Below are 19,366 nucleotides of genomic sequence, written 5' to 3'. Positions count from 1 at the left end.
ATAATTCTTACTATTGGAATGACAAATGATTAATTAACGACAAATGATTAATTAACTGTAATTAGACAAATGATTAATTAACGACAAATGATTAATTAACTGTAATTAGGAGAAGGTTAATGATTCTTAATTACACTCTGTAACTAAAAAGAATGCGATTATTTCATAATGCTTTGTAACCAGGAAAAGAAGGCTACTGATTCTATGTAAAACAATTAATGAACATTTTTCTGTAATACTACATACTTGGTACAGAAATGTTCAATAACTAGGCTATGAATGCCACAAACTACGCATGAAGACTGTAATTGTCAATATTATGTGACTTGATGTCCTTCACCTCATAAGCTGACTACCCTGAATTACTGCAATGTCCATTTGTCCTGTTTATCCTAGTGATCATGGAGCACTATCTTTGGTTTTGCACTAATTCTACGTGGGTGTGCCTTGTAAGAGCGTGGTGTTGACACGACATGCTGTCCACCACCGTGAGCGATGAAGACATTATTATGGTCCCACTGTTTGGTGTACGTAATGTACTGCCAAAATGAAAACATGGAACATTACTACGACAGTTCAGTGTCTTGGCTACACTGATAAATTCTGATGGGAAAAGAACTTCAAGTTGTGTCACTTGGTGTTGTACTACTGTGGAAAGATATGGACTTTCAAAACAGCTGTGTGCAATCTAAAGTGCTACAACCATGATGCAATCCTTTCCTTTCCTATCCTAATTCTTGTCACATAATGAAAATCATTTTTTTTTTTGGTAACATCATTTCTGTTCGTGGGTTATACATTTTTGTCACTGGTCGACATGATGTTTGCCATTATGTTTATTTGTTGTGAAAATGCTAAAGACATTTCTTCAGTGCGTGTGCACTTTGGACATGATTTTTTTTTTTTTGCCATTATGTTTATTTGTTGTGAAAATGCTAAAGACATTTTTCAGTGCGTGTGCACTTTGGACATGATTTTTTTTCTTTGCCATTATGTTTATTTATTGCAAAAATACTAAAGACATTTTTTTTGATTTGTTCTGAAGTACAGTATATGTACACTCTTGTCTTTTATATTGTATATACATTTTTATTGTAATAATATGTTCTGAACTGCAGTGCATGTGCACTTATATCACTTGTCAACATAATATTTCTTGCCAGTCTGTTTATTTGTTCTGAATATGCTAAAGAATTTTCAGTGCCTGTGCACTTTGTTATCTGTCAAATAATTTGTATATACTTTTCTGATTTGCTACTATGTTTTGTACTCACATTTTGTCTTTGTCTGATATATTTTGTACTTAGTGCGTGTGCACAACATTTAAATATTCTGTAAGTTGTAGAATTTTGTTAATTAAAGAAAAATTTTGCCGCGCTTGGCAAGTCCAAATGACTCACCATCGCTGCCAAATTTTTGCCCCCCCAGTGGAGGGTTATGAACCACGTATGTAACATAGCAGCGATGGCGAGGCATTGTAGCATCTGTGACCAGAGAGTATGCGCTTGACCGCGCGAGTGTTGCGAGCGGTTCTCAGTCTGTCAGTCAGTCGTTGCGAGTCTGTAGCTCTGTCTAGTTGAGAGAAGTACTCTGTCAGTAGTCGTCGCGTGCAGTACGCTAATAGTCGTCATGCAGAGCGGTCGGTCAGTAGTAACAGCCCAGTGCGGTTGTGTGATGTAGGCGGTCGGCAACACTGGTCAAGATGGTGAATGAGGTATACTATTAATTAATATAATCATTAGATAATGTAAAAATTTATTTATTGTAATTATTCTCCAACAAGTCCCCCAATAATAATTTTATTTCAAAAGAATTTGTCAAAAATTTAATTTTTTATTGAACTAAAGATTTCGTTGCACTTCCCATTTCATTCCACTTCTTTTGAAGAAAAATTTCACTAAAATCACAAAAAAAGAGAATATTATTATTTGCAATGCAGTTCCTCCAAGCGGTGCGCAACAACAAGAGCAGAAATGTGACATCCATTTATTCTGAGGTAAGACTTTAATTTTGATTTTTGCACAGGGCCAAAGACCGATATTTCGGTTTAATTGAATTTTCTTGTCACTGAATGGACTTTAATTTTTTGGTGAAGAATTTATATTGGAGTCAGATTGCGAATTTCACATTTTTGTTGTCATTGTCAGTACATTTCATTGTGGGCAGGTTACGCTTAGAGCAATGTACATTAGCATTCTTAAATAATATTGTCCATACTTTTTCAAAATTATTGTGGGGAGGTTACACTCGGCTCCCATTTCTATTAAGTATTGTCATGTTTATTTCCCTTTAAAATTACGGTGGGGAGGTTACAATATAAGATGTGTGTAACGAAATCACGGGGTAATTTCAGGTATTTCCCGTTTTATCCCAACTGTACCTTATCTGTAAAATTCCTTCTGCATAAGGAAGAAAGTGAAGAATCGTTTAACATGGCGTATCTTCATAAAGCTTATTAGAAGTATTTTATTACTAGTTTCAGCTTGTAACAATACGGTATAAGTTACTTATTAAACACAAAATATCACAAGGTAAACCATAAATCCACAAAAATGTAATATATTATTTTGGTCAGCAGCGACGCGAGTGACACTACCAGGCCTTATGGCGACACTGAAGTTGTTGAGTTGAAGGAATCGGTAAATGCGACGAGCAACTGCAGTCGCTGCTGGTTGAACTTGGTCTAGAATGTTCGATACAGTCGGTTTGTGCTCTGAAAATCGTGTCGGAAAATTCTTTTTCAACAAAAGAACCATAGACCGTAGAACGTTCGCTATGTACTCTCCTAAGTGTCAAACTCGTCTCTAGTTTTGGATAAAGTAATTTGTAGTGCACTGTATGCCTCTCCTATACGAGGATATTCTGCCCTATTTCTCTGACTTTTTTTAGGTGAAGCAAATACCTTCATGCGTTTCTTTGGTGTGGGTGGTAGTTAGTTGCCTTGCGTGGTTTGATGATCGACATCTTGACTACTAGTTTCTTCGCAAGTGCTCTCTGTACCTTCGTTTGTATCCATGCCCGCAACCCCCTGTTCTTCCAAATCCTCCTTAAATTCCTCCTAAAACAAAGCGGCGCCGAAAGATTGATATAACCAATAGCAAACCAAGTAAAATAAAAAATAAAAGAATGGATATAGGAAGAGGGAGATACACGATAATAATCGTAAAAAATTGAGAACAATGTCAAGTTGCTAAGTGAAATTCAGAATATCTGTTATAATGATTATTAGTATTATTACGCGAAATTACTGATTTTTATTATTATTAATGTTCATAATTATTAGAATGTCCATTATTGCCTATGCATTTAATAATTATTTGTATTATTAGGAGTTATTAGTTTCTATTTACTTTTTTTCAGATGCCATAGAAAATACAAGAGTGGTTACTTGTAGCAGAGGAATTTGAGAGAAAATGGAACTTTCGTCATTGCCTCGGTGCAATGGATGGCAAACATTGCGCAGTCCAAAGCCCAGTTAATCCTGGAAGCGATTTGTTCAGTTATAAGACGTGTTTCAGTATTGATCTTTCTGGTCTAGTGGATGCTGACTATTGTTTTTTGTATGCTGATGTCGGCTGCCAAGGTCGAATTTCAGACGGTGGTGTTTTTCTAAACTCATCGTTTTTTTAAGAATATTAGTAATGGCACCTCCATTTTACCAGACGATCAGCCGGCCGGTGTGGCCGTGCGGTTCTAGGCGCTTCAGTCAGGAACCGTGTGACCGCTACGGTCGCAGGCTCGAATCCTGCCTCGGGCATGGGTGTATGTGATGTCCTTAGGTTAGTTAGGTTTAAGTAGTTGTAAGTTCTAGGGGATTGATGACCACAGATGTTGAGTCCCTTAGTGCTCAGAGCCAGTTTTGCGCCAGACGATCGTACCCTCCCAAGTAGGCAGAAAAAAGTTCCCTACGTTATTATCGCAGACGAAGCGTTTCCCTTCAACTATCCTATCATGAAGCCGTATAGTGGACAACAACCACAGAGGTCAATCAAAAGAATTTTTATCTACCGACTTTCAGGAGCAAGGCGGATTGTGGAAAATGCGTCCGGAATACTTGCTTCCGTATTCCGGATATTAAGAAAGCCTATATTGCTACAGCCTGAGAGCGCCCAAAGTGTTCCAAAAATGGTTCAAATGGCTCTGAGCACTATGGGATTTAACATCTGTCATCAGTCCCCTAGAACTTAGAACTGCTTAAAAGTAACCAACCTAAGGACATCACACACATCCATGCCCGAGGCAGGATTTGAACCTGCGACCGTAGCAGTCGCGCGGTTCCGGACTGAAGCGCCTAGAACCGCTCGGCCACCACGGCTGGCCCCAAAGTGTTATTATGACTTCTGTATACCTCCATAACTTCTTGCGAAACAGTTCTGCTTCCAAACAAATTTATACCTCTGTAGGAGCAGTGGATCATGAGGAGAACGGGCAACGTTTACACGATTAGCGAACATTCCACGACGTTCAAGTCAGACTGCCCAATACTACATTGCAGATTAATTCGCTGCTTATTTCATTTCCGAAGAGGGAAGATTGCCGTGACAAGATGATTACCAATAACTTATTAAAGAATTTTCAGGTACTAGCTACTACTAGTGACTTCCTGCCTGCACCTTTATTAATTCGTATTTTATTATTTTTATTTCCTCAAATAACATAATATACAAATAAAATACACATAAGTGTACATGTGCTTCAACATACTGTGTTAGAAAAATAAATGTATTGGTGACTCCATGGAGTGTCCTGTGCACCACGACCAAATAATGGACATACTTGGAAGGAGAGACAGCAAAAAAAAAAAAAACTCATTTTGCCATAAACATTATAATTTTATCACCATCAGAACATTTTTAAATTTGAAAACTATAAGCAATTACTGGGTATATTTCTAATAGAAATGGTAGTAAACTAAAATAAATATGAAAAAATATCTTAAGAAATGATATGATTAATGGTATATAAGGGAGTAACACCAAAAAATTTAAAATTAACAAATGAGTTGTTGTTGTTGTGGTCTTCAGTCCTGAGACTGGTTTGATGCAGCTCTCCATGCTACTCTATCCTGTGCAAGCTTCTTCATCTCCCAGTACCTACTGCAACCTACATCCTTCTGAATCTGCTTAGTGTATTCATCTCTTGGTCTCCCCCTATGATTTTTACCCTCCACGCTGCCCTCCAATACTAAATTGGTGATCCCTTGATGCCTCAGAACATGTCCTACCAACCGATCCCTTCTTCTGGTCAAGTTGTGTCACAAACTTTTCTTCTCCCCAATCCTATTCAATACTTTCCCATTAGTTATGTGATCTACCCATCTAATCTACAGCATTCTTCTGTAGCACCACATTTCAAAAGCTTCTATTCTTTTCGTGTCCAAACTATTTACCGTCCATGTTTCACTTCCATACATGGTTACACTCCATATAAATACTTTCAGAAATAACTTCCTGACACTTAAATCTATACTCGATGTTAACAAATTTCTCTTCTTCAGAAACGCTTTCCTTGCCATTGCCAGTCTACATTTTATATCCTCTCTACTTCGTCCATCATCAGTTATTTTGCTCCCCAAATAGCAAAACTCTTTTACTACTTTAAGTGTCTCATTTCCTAATCTAATACCCTCAACATCACCCGACTTAACTCGACTACATTCCATTATCCTCGTTTTGCTTTTGTTGATGTTCACCTTATATCCTCCCTTCAAGACACCATCCATTCCGTTCAACTGCTCTCCCAAGTCCTTTGCTGTCTCTGACAGAATTACAATGTCAACAATGAGCAGGGACCGAAATGTAAGCTGAGAAAGATAAAAAGGTAGGTAGCCGTGGAGGCCGAACCAAAAAGGGACTGAGCCCCATTAAGTTTGTTAATAGTTTGTTTATACATTTCTAAAAGTAAATATATTTTATTACATCTGTGTTGATTGTTTTCCGCGGCTGATATTTGCAGTGCAGAAATTCAAATACTTTGAAAGCGAACCAGTTTGGAGCGTTCACATCCCCAACCCCAGCGCCAAACTTCCCAGGCTCAGTCTTCTTCTGGCGGACTTCCCTTTAAGTGGCTAATAAGCTGGTCATTTCTTTTTTTAATTTGGCCACATCTACGCCGAGTTTTGTCGCGATGGAATCCCACGATTCACTTTTTTTTAATTTAATTTTATATTGGGAGTTTGTTGCATCCCACAACACAGGGTATTGTTCATAGGTATTTATGAATTTAATGACAAAATCGTAGATCCACTCCATTTCAAAATAAAAGCCGATGTCCACAACAGAGAAAAAGAGTAATACCAAGACCGAACAGAACGAGTGCAGCGGCCCAACTGGTCAATGCTTGTGGCCGTCCACGCCACTCGCGCAGCTCGCCGCGCTTATCTTTGATGTACCGACTACAGCCGGAGATAGACAAGCCATGAGCTCCGGCGGTTCGGAAGTCTGTTTCGCGGCGAGCCCTCCGAGCCTACCTCCGTTCACATTACTCGTAAGGCTCGCAAGTCTCACAAGAACACGAGCCACACGAGTAGTGTGTACGCAACCTTGACGGATTGCCGTCGTATGTGCCCGGGCTCGACTCCCGGCTGGGTCGGGGACCCTCTCCGCTCAGGGACTGGGGTGCTGTGTTGTCCTCATCATCATTTCATCCCCATCCGGCGTGCAGGCCCCCCAGTGTGGCGACGAATGTAATAAGACCTGCACCAAGGTGGTCGGACTTGCCCCGTAAGGGTCCTCCGGGCCAATGACACCAAACGCTCATTTCCATTGGAAATCCCCATTGTAAGAGGTGTCTATTGTCAAATCACAATTTATGAAAGATGTTTACATTTTATTAATAGGATTGAGTAGGAATAATTAATATTTGTCATGCTGGAAATAATTGTGGTAGCAGGGGATATCTGCACCAAAGTATTGTTGACAAGTGAGACCGCAAATTGATATAATTTTAAAAAGGGCGGGAGAGACCGCGTATGGGTACATTTTAAGAAAAGAGCGGGAAAGACCGCGCACTGATACATTTTGTAATGGCAGCAGGGATTGTCTGCACCAGAAAGCATTGCTGGCAGGAGAGACCGCACTTTAGCGTTCGTAGGAAGTCAGTAGTAAGCGAGAAGTGAAGCGAGTCGGTAGCAGGTCTGAAGCGAGAGGTTGAGAGGAGCGGTGTGCCTGCCAGCCACTAGCTATGATTTACAAGAGATTATAAACGGATGTACAGAGACATCAGCTAACTATTATCATAAGAGGAGCTAATATTATTGAATTTTTTTTTTTTTTTTTTTTTTTTTTTTTTTTTTTTTTTTTTTTTTTTTTTTTTGAGAAACTCAAGACTACTGAAGGTATGTTTGCGCAATGCTAGTCGTAAGATTATTGTAAAAAGTAAGTCTCATTTGAACGTCTGTAAAATCATTTCATTCAGAATATAATTAACTTTTGCCAGCATTTCTAATTATAATCCATCCCAAAAAACCATCAACGTAAAACTTTGCAAAATTTTATTGTTGTCGAGAAAAAGTTTAACTATGAATTACGTAACTTCAGTCAAATTAATTAAAGAATAACGTCAGCTTTGCTATTAAAGAATAACGTCAGCTTTGCTAATAAATACAGCCACTTATTATAAAGCTCACCAGCAGCTAATAGAGTATAGTGAAACAGAGTAAGAATATTCATGTCGCAGTTCGATGTAGCAGTCAGATGGCGTTCGAGTAACAATAAAAAAGGTAAGGAACAGTTTTGGATTATTGCAGGTAACGACTGAGGGCCACACGACAACGACACATTCTATGTTTCGTCGAAATAACCCGAAAATCGCTTTTAAAAAAGCAGCCATTAAATTTGTATGCGAAGATTGAGAAAGAGAATAAATTTCAAAGGGAAGATTTCATTTTTTATTATTAAGCAAGAGATAGAAATCCTAAGGGAAGGTTTCATAGTTTATTGTAAAACGGAAGGTTATCATTAACTAAAGAGGTATAGAGGAGACGGGAAGGTTTCACCATTATCACGATCGTTCATTTTGTTTCAGTCTATCGGCGGTCGCACTTTTTATTGCATCGTCAGCGAGGCTACGTTACCTAAAGGTATCTTTTCTACAGTGGTGACAAAGATACTGCAGCAATTCAGAACTTTGTACGCTAATGTTTATTTATGAGAGTGCACCTTACAGATACGGAAGTAGAATAAACGGTGCAGCTATTTAGTACTTTCTACGTCATTGTTCATTTGCGAGAAAGAACTTCACAGTTACTGAAGTAGTCAGAATTAAGGCTAGTAAAATGTTGAACGTTGTCACATTCTTGAAAGAACTCATTTATAATTTATAATAATACTAAATCAGCGAAACGTTCGTATTGGCGTGTTTGAACACGCTTCCTCAAAACTACAAAAACGAATATTCAGCGGGTTTTCGCAGGTAATTTGAGCATAGTTTAGGGCACCGCTTACGTTTTATTTAATCAGCCAGATCACAGAAAGAAAAAGTTCTATGTAAAACTATGGGATGACTGTTTGTTTCAAGAGTGGCCAAGCGGTTCTAGGCGCTTCAATCCGGAACCACGCGACCGCTATGTTCGCAGGTTCAAATCCTGCCTCAGGCATGGATGTGTGTGATGTCCTTAGGTTTGTTAGGTTTAAGTAGTTCTAAGTTCTAGGGGACTGATGACCTCAGAAGCTAAGTCCCATAGTGCTCAGAGCCATTGAACCATTTGAGCCTTGCCCATCGGTCCTGTGGTGTGAGTAGAAGACGTGTTAGAGTTGTCTGTGCCTGTACTTTCACTGCTAATAACGGGTTCGCAACAGTTAATGTTGACACTTCTGCGCTTAAAACCCTAATACCTGTGATGCGGTAGCTGTGCTATTTCCCACTGCTACGGTTACAACACGACAATCCTGTCGGGCGTCTGTGCTGTGTGGGCACCCGGAACCACGTCAACGGATGTGAGAATGTTCATGTGGCCACTGATAGCAGCGTAATTGCATAACTGGCACACCACGTCCGACTTGTGTGGGAATTCTGTGGAAGTACCATCCTGCTACTCGGAAACTACATTTTGACTCCTTTGAAACTCGCTCACTTAGTAGTAAGGAGCGCGAGTGGATCTGCGTGGAATGGTTACTTGCTTGCTTCACACATTTGTACCACACTGAGACTTCGGGCTGCGAACATTCTCTATTAAATGGTAGACACAGGTGGCGCTCTGGTAGCCATGTCACTATACTATCTGTTGACGGACGACATCTAAACCATTATCAGTACATCTACTATCCCCCGGATGGCATAAGTCATCAGGTCAAAATGGACGTCGACTTTCCAGGTGCACTAATTTTCTTTTCCGCCAGTGTAAAAAATGATGTTAGAATGCTATTCACCTTCAATGGGCTTATCGAATGCTGCTGCTAATTTTTCGGTCAAATACTTCTTTTTCTTTTATTTCGATGGCTTATAAGACCATCACATACGCTTCTTTTCGGTGTCATGTGACGTAGATAGGACAGATACAATGTAACATTTCAACATGCATTTGACAACGGCTATATGGTCGAAATTATGATTTGTGAAATAAAATAAAATGTATGGTCAGATGGTGGAAATATCTTTCTAAAATTTCTATGTGACAGAGGTCCCCCACGAGGGAAAAATTATAGATACTTCATGTTGATTCCCCACGTTAAGTACTCTTCTACAGTAGATGAGTTATTTTTTGTGTTTAACTGGCTGTTACCCAAAGCTGTGATCACATACCAGTAGTTTTGTTATGATGAGTGATGGTAAGTAAGGCACTGTACGTGCTGTGACATCAGCTACCCTCATGTGTCTGCTATTCAAATAAGCATAGGTGGTGATGTGCACCTCGCTCCACCCCCTCTCAAACTGCCCCAACGCACGTTGCATCAGCAAGTGCAACATCGCTGCCGGGCAGTGCGTACAGAGGTCCAGGACCAGGAGAGCACTTCTATGCATCGTCCTACTGAAGTAGCTACACATTATACAATGTGTAGATCACGCCACAAATAATGTATATGTATGAAATCGACACGCCGTTGTATAAGGATTATACTCATTACTCTGAACCGTATCACAGAGCACATATCAACCAATAAAATCATTTTCAGAAATACGATACAGATCAAAAGTCAAACTCTAAATAGCTTTCTCTGAGAGTAAATTTTTTCCTTCACTCCCGTAATATTCTTCAAATAACTAACTTTCTAAAGTAGCCTGTGTTTTTCCTCAGGGTTCATGCTACCTCCACAACACATTTTATCGAAATCGATTCAGTGGGTAAGTCACGAAAACGTAACATACCCAGTTACTTGGTATGGATAAAAATTTCAATTACGATATGTCTTTTCCCATGATGGCATTTTGATGTAATATAGCCCATACGGTGACCCAAAATATACCCAAAGTTACCTGCGAAAACCCCGTGAAGAGATTAGCGTGTGGAAACAAACAAAAATGGCTCAAATGGCTCTGAGCACAATGGGAGTTAACATCGGAGGTCATCAGTCCCCTAGAACTTAGAACTACGTAACCCTAACTAACCTAAGGACATCACACACACCCATGCCCGAGGCAGGATTCGAACCTGCGACCGTAGCGGCCGCGCGGTACCAGACTGTAGCGCCTAGAACTGCTCGGCCACTCCGGCCGGCGGGCAAGGCTCGACTGGTGCCATAAGAGGATCATTTGGAAGATGGAATGGGGTGCAGTGGTCGTCAACGATGACAGCAGATTCTACCAGCAGGCAAGTGATGGTTGTTTGCACATACGACGCAGACCTGGAAAATGCTGTCTCCTAGAGTGCTTTAGTCCAAGACAAACTGGTCCCATCTCAGACATTATAGTCTGGGGTGTGATAACCTACAACCCTTGTTCAACTGTGGCGGTTCTGGAGGTGATGGTAACCAGCGCTCGGTATCTGCAGAATGTCATTACAGCTGTTCGTTTGTCGTTCTTGGAACAAAAAGGTGATGCGTACTTGGAAGTATGTAATGTCTGCCTACATACTGCCCCTGTAACTCTGCAAGACGTGTAGTAACTTCTCTGGCCAGCACGATCTTCGTACTTGTTTCCAGTCGAGCACCTGCGGGATATGACGGGACGAGAAGTGACTCGCACGACTCGTCATCCAACAACTCTTCCACAACTTCTGAACAGGTCGAGCAAACATTACGAACGTATTCCAGGACAGTATTCCCCATCTGTACAATCGACTGGATGCCATAGTCTGCGCCTGCACTGCCGACCCTGAAGACTACGGTACGTCCTTATATGAGTGACAAGCATGGGTTGATACCTGGTACCTCAAAAGCGCTTGTGCTACTGATCTGTTAATGTAGTAATTTCATGTGCTCCATATGCACTGTTGCAACAATAAATTTCGACTGAATTGGAAACCTCCAAAAGGGAGTACAAACTGTGCCCTCCACAGGTGTATTTCATATAAATATAGTTAAAATAAAGAAGAAAACAGTATTTACCAAGTAGTTTTGAAGTAGCACATATTGGTTCAAATGGCTCTGAGCACTATGGGACTTAACATCTGAGGTCATCAGTCCCCTAGAACCTAGAACTACTTAAACCTAACTAACATAAGGACATCAGACACATCCATACCCGAGGCAGGATTCGAACCAGCGACCGTAGCGGTCGCGCCGTTCCAGACTGTAGCGCCTAGAACCGCTCATCCACCCTGGCCGGCGTGTGTTGAGTGTCAGCGTACGTGTCACGCTTATTTCTGACTGAAGGTGGAGCCAGTATCTTGGTGGAAAATCTATTTATTGAGTGTCAGTGTTGTTACCGACAGTCGCTAATATGCTGCTCCGTGCAATTCATTTTTTGTAAATATAGACCAGTTGGAGCAGCTTTACTTCAATCGTCATAAAAACTAGCGCAAAACAAGTAGCATCTAAGATAGGAGGAAAATAGCAGAGTTATACGGTGACGACGGCCGTGACCTCCCCCTCCTCGGCTCCCTTGGATCAGTGCCTACTCTCAGTTGAGGGCCCTAATTTCAACTGGCTCCTCCAGGTGATTCGTCCGCGGCTCCACCCCAGGAGCTGGGCCGGAGTGCTGACGTAAGCGCTACTGTGCCGGGCCGTGCTGCGGGACTGCGTCGCCCCTAAACGACCGCCTAAACACTCGTTAGAGCGACGGCGGGCGTCGGCCATAAACAGCGCATCCTATTGGACAGGCGGGCTGCCCCCGCTCCTCGCCGCCGCCCTATTAAAGCAGGCGTCGACACTCAATTACCGGCCCCAGGCTGTAAACACACTGCTATCTTTATAGCCGCCGGCCTCGCTTAATTTACAGTCGGCTGCGTTTTTACCTGCAGTACACGCGCGGGTGTCGCCGAGATACCTGGCGATGCCTCCGCCTCCTCCGCCGGTTGTAAAACCTGAGTGCAAACGCTTGTCACGCCACGTCTCAGACCTCGGTCCTGCTGCCCGCTGACTCGTCCCGGATAGCCCCCCCAGCTAATAAAGTGCCAGAATGTTGCGACAGCTGTCAACTCGAGTCTCCGGAACTCACCCAGGACTGGAGCCGCTCCCCATCAACACTCCCGTGCTGTGACTGACAAGTATCTCTTTCACTTATCGTCGAAGATCTACAGAATCTTACTTTATTTAGTAAAGTTTCAAGAGGAAAGCTGACAATGCTCCACTTTGCATCGAAAACACAACTTAACGTGATGTTGTTGTAATCCTCATTCCAAACACTGCTTTCATGCAGCTCTCCACCCACTCAGTTCTTTGCAGCCTTCTTAATATCCGAATAACTACTGTAACTCCCATCCTTCGGAATCTGCTTCCTGTATTTACCTCTTGGTCTCCCTCTACAATTTTTATGCACGACATCTGGCTACAGTTCTGAACTGGTGATTCGTTGATGTCTCAAAATGTGTCCTATCAACATATTCCATCATCTAGTTAGGTTGGTGCCACAAATTTCTTTTCTTCCCAGTGCTATACAGTAACTCCGCATTAATTCTTTGATCTAACCATGTAATTTTGAACATTCTTCTGTGGTACCATGTTTCAAAAGCTTCTATTCTCACTTGTCTAGCCGGCAGCAGTGGGCGAGCCGTTCTAGGCGCTTCAGTCCGGAACTGTGCTGCTGCTACGGTCGCAGTTTCGAATCGTGCCTCGGGCATGGATGTTTCTGATGTCCTTAGGTTAGATAGGTTTAAGTAGTTCTAAGTCTAGCGGACTGATGGCCTCAGATGTTAAGTCCCATTGTGCTCAGAGCCATTTGAACCATTTCACTTGTCTAAACCGTTTAACGTCCGTGTTTCACTTCCATACATGGTTACGTTCAGTAGTATTACCTTCAGGAAAGACTTTCCACCGCTTAGACCTGTCTTCGATGCTAACAAATTTCTCTTCTCCTGAAACGTATTTCCTGCCATTTCCAGTCTACATTTTATATCCTCTCTACTTCGGTCATCATCAGTTATTTTGCTGTTCACTTAACGAAACTAGTTTATTATTTTAAGTGTCTCTATCCATAACCAAATTCTCTCAGCATCAACTGATTAACTCGACTACTTCGCATTATCTTTATTTTCCTTTAGTTGTACTTCATGGTATACCCTCCTTTCAAGAGAACGTCCATTCCGTTCAACTACTCATCCAAGCCCTTTGCTGCCTCTCACAGTATTAGAGTGTCATCGTGAAACCTCACAGTTTTTAAGTCTTCCCCCTGAATTTTAATTCCTAACCCAAATTATTCTTTGGTTTCTTTTACTGCTTGCTCAAGTATACAAATTATCGAACATTAGTGATGGGCCACAAGTGTGTCTCAGTCCCTTCCCAACCACTGCTTTCCCTTCATGCCCATCGACTATTATAACTACGACCTGGTTGCTGTACATGTTGTACATATCCTTTCCCTTCCTGTTTACTTTTACTACCTTCAGAATTTCTAAAACTGTACTGCAGACAACGTTATCAATAGCTTAGCTTTACGTAATTATCATGAAATCGGAGGAAAAATGGCCTTACTTTGAACACATGGCACTCGCATGTAGGAAGAAACAACACAAATCGTAAGGATGAGACTTGAAATAGTATTGTACGAAAACTAATGTGCACCACCATGGGTAGCTAGCCACAGACTCAGAAAATCAGCGCTTCAGCTTTGTGCTACTCTGCAGCACAACATGCGTGTCTAATAGAGCACAGAGTCTGGCGTACAAGACAAGTGAATGAGACATGCCATATCATCTTCGGCTGTCTAGGCCCGACGTCATTAGAGAAAGTATACAGTCTACTGATATTCGCTATCCTGACATCCAGGTGAATCAGAAACACCTCCGAATCAAGCCGAATAAACGCTATCCAACCTGACCGACAGTTTCTCCTGCCGAGAAAAAGCCGTACCTGAATCAGTGAGCACGCAACTAAATATCTGCTAAAATTTTTGGCAGCTTCCAGAGAATAGCAGCCTAAACGCAAAGAGACAACGACAACATGGAGATTGCTGAACAGACATTGCATACCAGTGGTTAGGTCTAGAGATGAAAGGTTGACTATCCATACGAACGACTTGCCCGCGTATGTGGAGAGTGTCGGGAAATACCCCAAAAGTGGATAACAAATGTTGAAGATGTGATTCACCAGATGACGTAGCTCGTTGCACGTGTAGAGTTTCAGCCTGTCGATCTGTCGCACCTCATCAAGCATTCACGTCACTGAAGCTCAGGGCCCACGTGCGCGACTTCAGCACTTGGGGGTAAGACTTCGAGTCTTGCGTCTGGCAGGCAATGCTTTTTTTTTTTTTTGTTCTTCTTCCTTGCGTGAAAGAGTAACGTATATACTTTCAGGTACGAGGTATTATTTTATTTACCGGTGTCGATGCCTCCGCTTCTTTACTGAAAAGCATAATACAACAAAAACCTACCATGGGGCGTCATAAGCAAATGAGCCTAAGCATCCAAACTATGTTGTTTCCACAAAATGATGTACGTTTTACTGACTAAGTAATGTCTGTAAACAAGAAAAAGAAGGGACAAAAGGAGAGATACACTAGATAACAACGGCTTTTACTTCGTTACAGCGAGGAAAGGCAACTGTGTAACTTCCACTTTTAGAGCAGATCGTATTTATAAAAACTGTTCTAAGTTTTCACCGTTTCCTGGAATAAAAGCATTGCATCGCTGAACCACCCCTTCGCGCTCAACGCCAATCGCTGCACGTATGGCGTCACCATCTGGTGACGTAAAATGTTCAAGATTTCTGATCAAGTTTTGGGATATTTCCCGTACTCTCTTTTTCTTTAAACTGTTTGTCGTCCATGTTCTGCTTACACATATGGCTACACTCCAGACAAGTATTTTCAGAAAGACACTTCAAAACATTCAAATCTATATTTCTTCAGAAATGTTTTTCTAACCAGTGTCAGTCTACATTTTTTATCTTTTCTACTTCAGCCTGGATCAGTTACTTTGCTCTCCAAATAATAAAACTTGTTTACTACTTTAAGTGTATCGTTTCCTAATCAGGTTCCTTCAAGTATCACTTGATTTAACTGGATTGCATTCCATTATCCTCATTTTACTTTTGTTGGTGGTCATCTTACATCCTCCTTTCAAAACAGTCGTCATTCCGTGCAGCTCCTCCTCCAAGTCCTTTGCAGTCTCTGAAAGAATTACAAGGATATCGGCAAACCTCCCTCAAAGTATTTGTTTCTTCTCCCTGAACGCTAATTCCTACTCCAAAATTGTCTTTGATTTCCTTCACTGCTTGAATAACATCGGGGAACAGCCTGACCCACTCCCTTCGCAACCACTGCTTCCTTCTCATGTCACTTAATTCTTATAATTGGAGTCTGGTTTCTGTACAAGTTGTAAATATCCATTCGTCCCCTCCCCCCCCCCCCCCATATTTTTACCGCTGCTACCTTTAGAAGCTCAAAGAGAGTTTTCCAGTCACCATTGTCAAAACCTTAGCAATATGTAATTATAATAAAATGGGAGGAAACACAGCCCTTCTCTAGACAAGGCAGTCGTATGTAGGAAGAAACAACAGAAACCGTAAGGTAGTGGCTACAGACAATATTATCCGCAATCTAACGTGCATCATCTGGGGTGGCCAGCCACACACTCCGAGAACTTCAGCTCTGTACTACTCTGCAGCAGAGAATGCATTACTAGTGAAATGGTTCAAATGGCTCTGAGCACTATAGGACTTAACATCTATGGTTATCAGTCCCCTAGAACTTAGGACTACTTAAAACTAACTAACCTAAGGACATCACACAACACCCAGTCATCACGCGTTACTAGTGAACACAGAACGAAAAGCTTCCACGTCCAAACCACATCTGCTATATGCTCACCAACCTGACCGATCGTTCAAGTCGATGAAAACCTAGAGTCACTCCAACGAAAAAGCCCAGCATAGTCTATGACGAGCACGCAACTACACACATCAAAAAGGTTTTGCATCATCTCGGTTCCGATAGTTCCGGCACCTGTAAAGAAAATTGGGATACAGATCAACGTAAACATCATTCCCGCCGTTTTTATTGCTCACAGAAACCACACATGGCATGTTGAACCACCATACAGTGAGACATTCAGAGGTGATGGTCTAGATTTCTATGCACATTGGTACCTCTAATAGCCAGCCAGCAGCACGTCCGCTTGCATTGAAGCATGCATGAATTGCGCGCGGCATACTATTTACAAGTTCATCAAGGCATTGTAGGTCCAGATTGTCCCACTCCTCAACGGCGATGCGGTGTAGATGCCTCAGAGAGGTTGGTGAGTCACGTCGTCCATAAAGAGCCCTTTTCAATCTATCTCAGGCATGTTCTATAGTGCTCATGTCTGGAGAACATGTTGGACACTCTAGTCAAGCAATGTCTTTATCCTGAAGGAAGTCATTCACAAGATGTGCACGATGGGGCTCAAATTGTTGTCCATGAAGACGAATACCTCGCCAATATGGTACTGATATGGTTCCACTATTGGTCGGAGGTTGGCATTCACGTACGGTACATCCGTTACGGCGCCTTTCATGACCACCAGCGGCGTACATCGGCCCCACATAATGCCACCCAAAAACAGCAGGGTACCTCCACATTGCTGCACTCGCCGAACAGTGTGTATAAGGCGTTCAGCATGACCGGGTGGCCTCCAAACACGTCTACTACGATTGACTGAAGGCATATCAGACAATCATCGCTGAAGAGAACGTGATGCAGATTCTGAGCGGTCCATTCGGCATGTTGTTGGGCCCATTTGTACCGCGCTGCATGACGTCGTGGTTGCAAAGACGGACCTTGCCAGGGACGTCAGGAGTGAAGTTGTGCATCATGCAGCCCATTGCGTACAATTTGAGTCGTAAGACGACGTTCTGTGTCTTAACAAAAAGCATTATTCAACATGGTGGCGTTGCTGTCAGGGTCCCTCCGACTCATAATCCGTAGGTAGCAGTCATCCACTGTAGTAGTAGGCCTTGGGCGGCCTGAGCAAGGCATGTCATTGAAAGTTCCAGTGTCTCTGTATCTCCTCCATGTCTGAATAACATCCCTTTGGTTGACTCTGAGACGCCTGGACACTTCCCTTGTTGAGAGCCCTTCCTGGCACAAAGCAACAATGCGGACGCGATCGAACCGCGATATTGACAGTCTAGGCAGGGTTGAATTACAGACAACACGATCCGTGTACCTCCTTCCTGGTGGAATGACTGGAACTGGTCGGCTGTCGAACCCCCTCCGTCTAATAGGCGCTGCTCAGGCACTGTTGTTTTTACAACGTCTATGTTCAGGAGTTCTGGGAACCAGAGTGCGTACACTACCCTTGCCCATCCCCTTTTGGAGTACTACGGTGTGGTGTTGGATCCGAACATGACACACGATTTTAGGTGGACATCATTAAAACAAAGGCGTTTATCCTAGTGGTGAGACCTTCCCACAAAATTTCAGTCACAACTACCCCCTACGAATGCGAAAATATATTGTTGACTCCGAGATACATAGGTACAAACGATCAAACGATCAACATAATGAGGGGAATAAAAGCGTGCACGAGATTAGAATAACAAAGAGTTATTGTGAAGGCGGTTCGATGAACCTTCCGCCAGACACTTGAGTGTGATTTTCAGAGTAGCTACGTAGATGTTGATGTACCTGTCTTGCAAATAGAAACTTGTGTTAGTTTTCAGTAGCTTCTAGTTCAAAACGCATCTAACTTGTAACTGGTTTTTCATACAGGCTACAATCACATAAGGTGACCACCGTCTACGTTCGACTTCATCTTGTAGTAACCACTCACGTTTGGCAGGGGGCAGCACTAACATTGGCGAGTGTGTAACACGTCAGGGGCACTCAATAAACAGTGCAGTCGGTTTCGTTATGTGGAAATTGAGTGGCGTCCGAAAGAACATATCACTGGCTTTTACGGACAACGGTGAAAGCATTTCCGAAACGGCTAATTTTGTATATTTTTGCCGTGCTGCCGTGCTTACAGTATATCGTGGCTTTGCAAAATGGTGCTATCCAAACCGGTGCTGAGTCAACTGCGGCAGACCACGGCCGTAGTTGACAAGGATGAACGACAGCTACGGAAATGTGTACTGGTGAAACGACGTGCAACGTTTGAGTAACTGCCCCCCCCCCCCCCCCAGATGAACCAAGAGGTAGCAAGCATGTCTACTCGAAAATAAGTCAGTGAATGCTAGGCCCCCACAGCAGACGCATCCTTCATTCACCCATGCGGACAGCTATTCATCAGCGACAAAGGCTGTAATATGCATAGCAGTACCACAATTGGACTTTCACTGAGTGGCGGCAGGTGGCCTTTCCACATGATGTTTTATGTTCCACCGGACGGATAACCGATTACGTGTACGGCATGAAACATCTGGAAGCAAAGATTCCAGACCAGGTGAGGAGCATCATGGTATGGGGAACGTTTCCCTGGTCTTCCCTGTGTGATGGTGTCATTCTTCAAGGCACGGTAGATCAACACAAGTATGTATCTATCTTTGGGGACCATATCCACCCCCACGTGGACTTTGTTTTCCCTCAGAACATTGGTATCTACCGGCAGGACAATGCAACACGTCTCACAGTTCGCAGTGTGCGTGGTTCGAAGAGCTTCGGCATAAGTTTACAATATTAACGCGGCCACCAGACTCCCCGGATTTAAATCGAATTGATAATCGATGGGACCACCTCGATGGGCCTCATCGCGCCATGGATCCTCAACCCAGAAACCCAGCGCATCTGGCCGCAACCGCAGTACTGGAATCGGTGCCTTCCAGGAAATCACTGATGCCCTTCACATGTCTCAGCTGACCGCACAGCAAAAGGTATGTTACGAATCGTCAAAGATATTTGTAATTTCGTTTTTTCG

The 19,366-nt window shown here is 42.5% G+C and overlaps 1 pseudogene; it reads right to left on the bottom strand.

Moving 5' to 3' along the window:
• Positions 1-2,592: 2,592 nt before the first annotated feature.
• On the bottom strand, positions 2,593-6,251 carry LOC124593826 (annotated as a pseudogene).
• Between the last annotated feature and the right edge of the window lie 13,115 nt (positions 6,252-19,366).

The sequence above is a fragment of the Schistocerca americana genome, chromosome 2 (genome assembly GCF_021461395.2).
Source record: "Schistocerca americana isolate TAMUIC-IGC-003095 chromosome 2, iqSchAmer2.1, whole genome shotgun sequence".
Lineage (NCBI taxonomy): Eukaryota > Metazoa > Arthropoda > Insecta > Orthoptera > Acrididae > Schistocerca > Schistocerca americana.
Note: the sequence above shows the minus strand (reverse complement) of the source record. Positions and strands in the feature narration are given on the sequence as shown.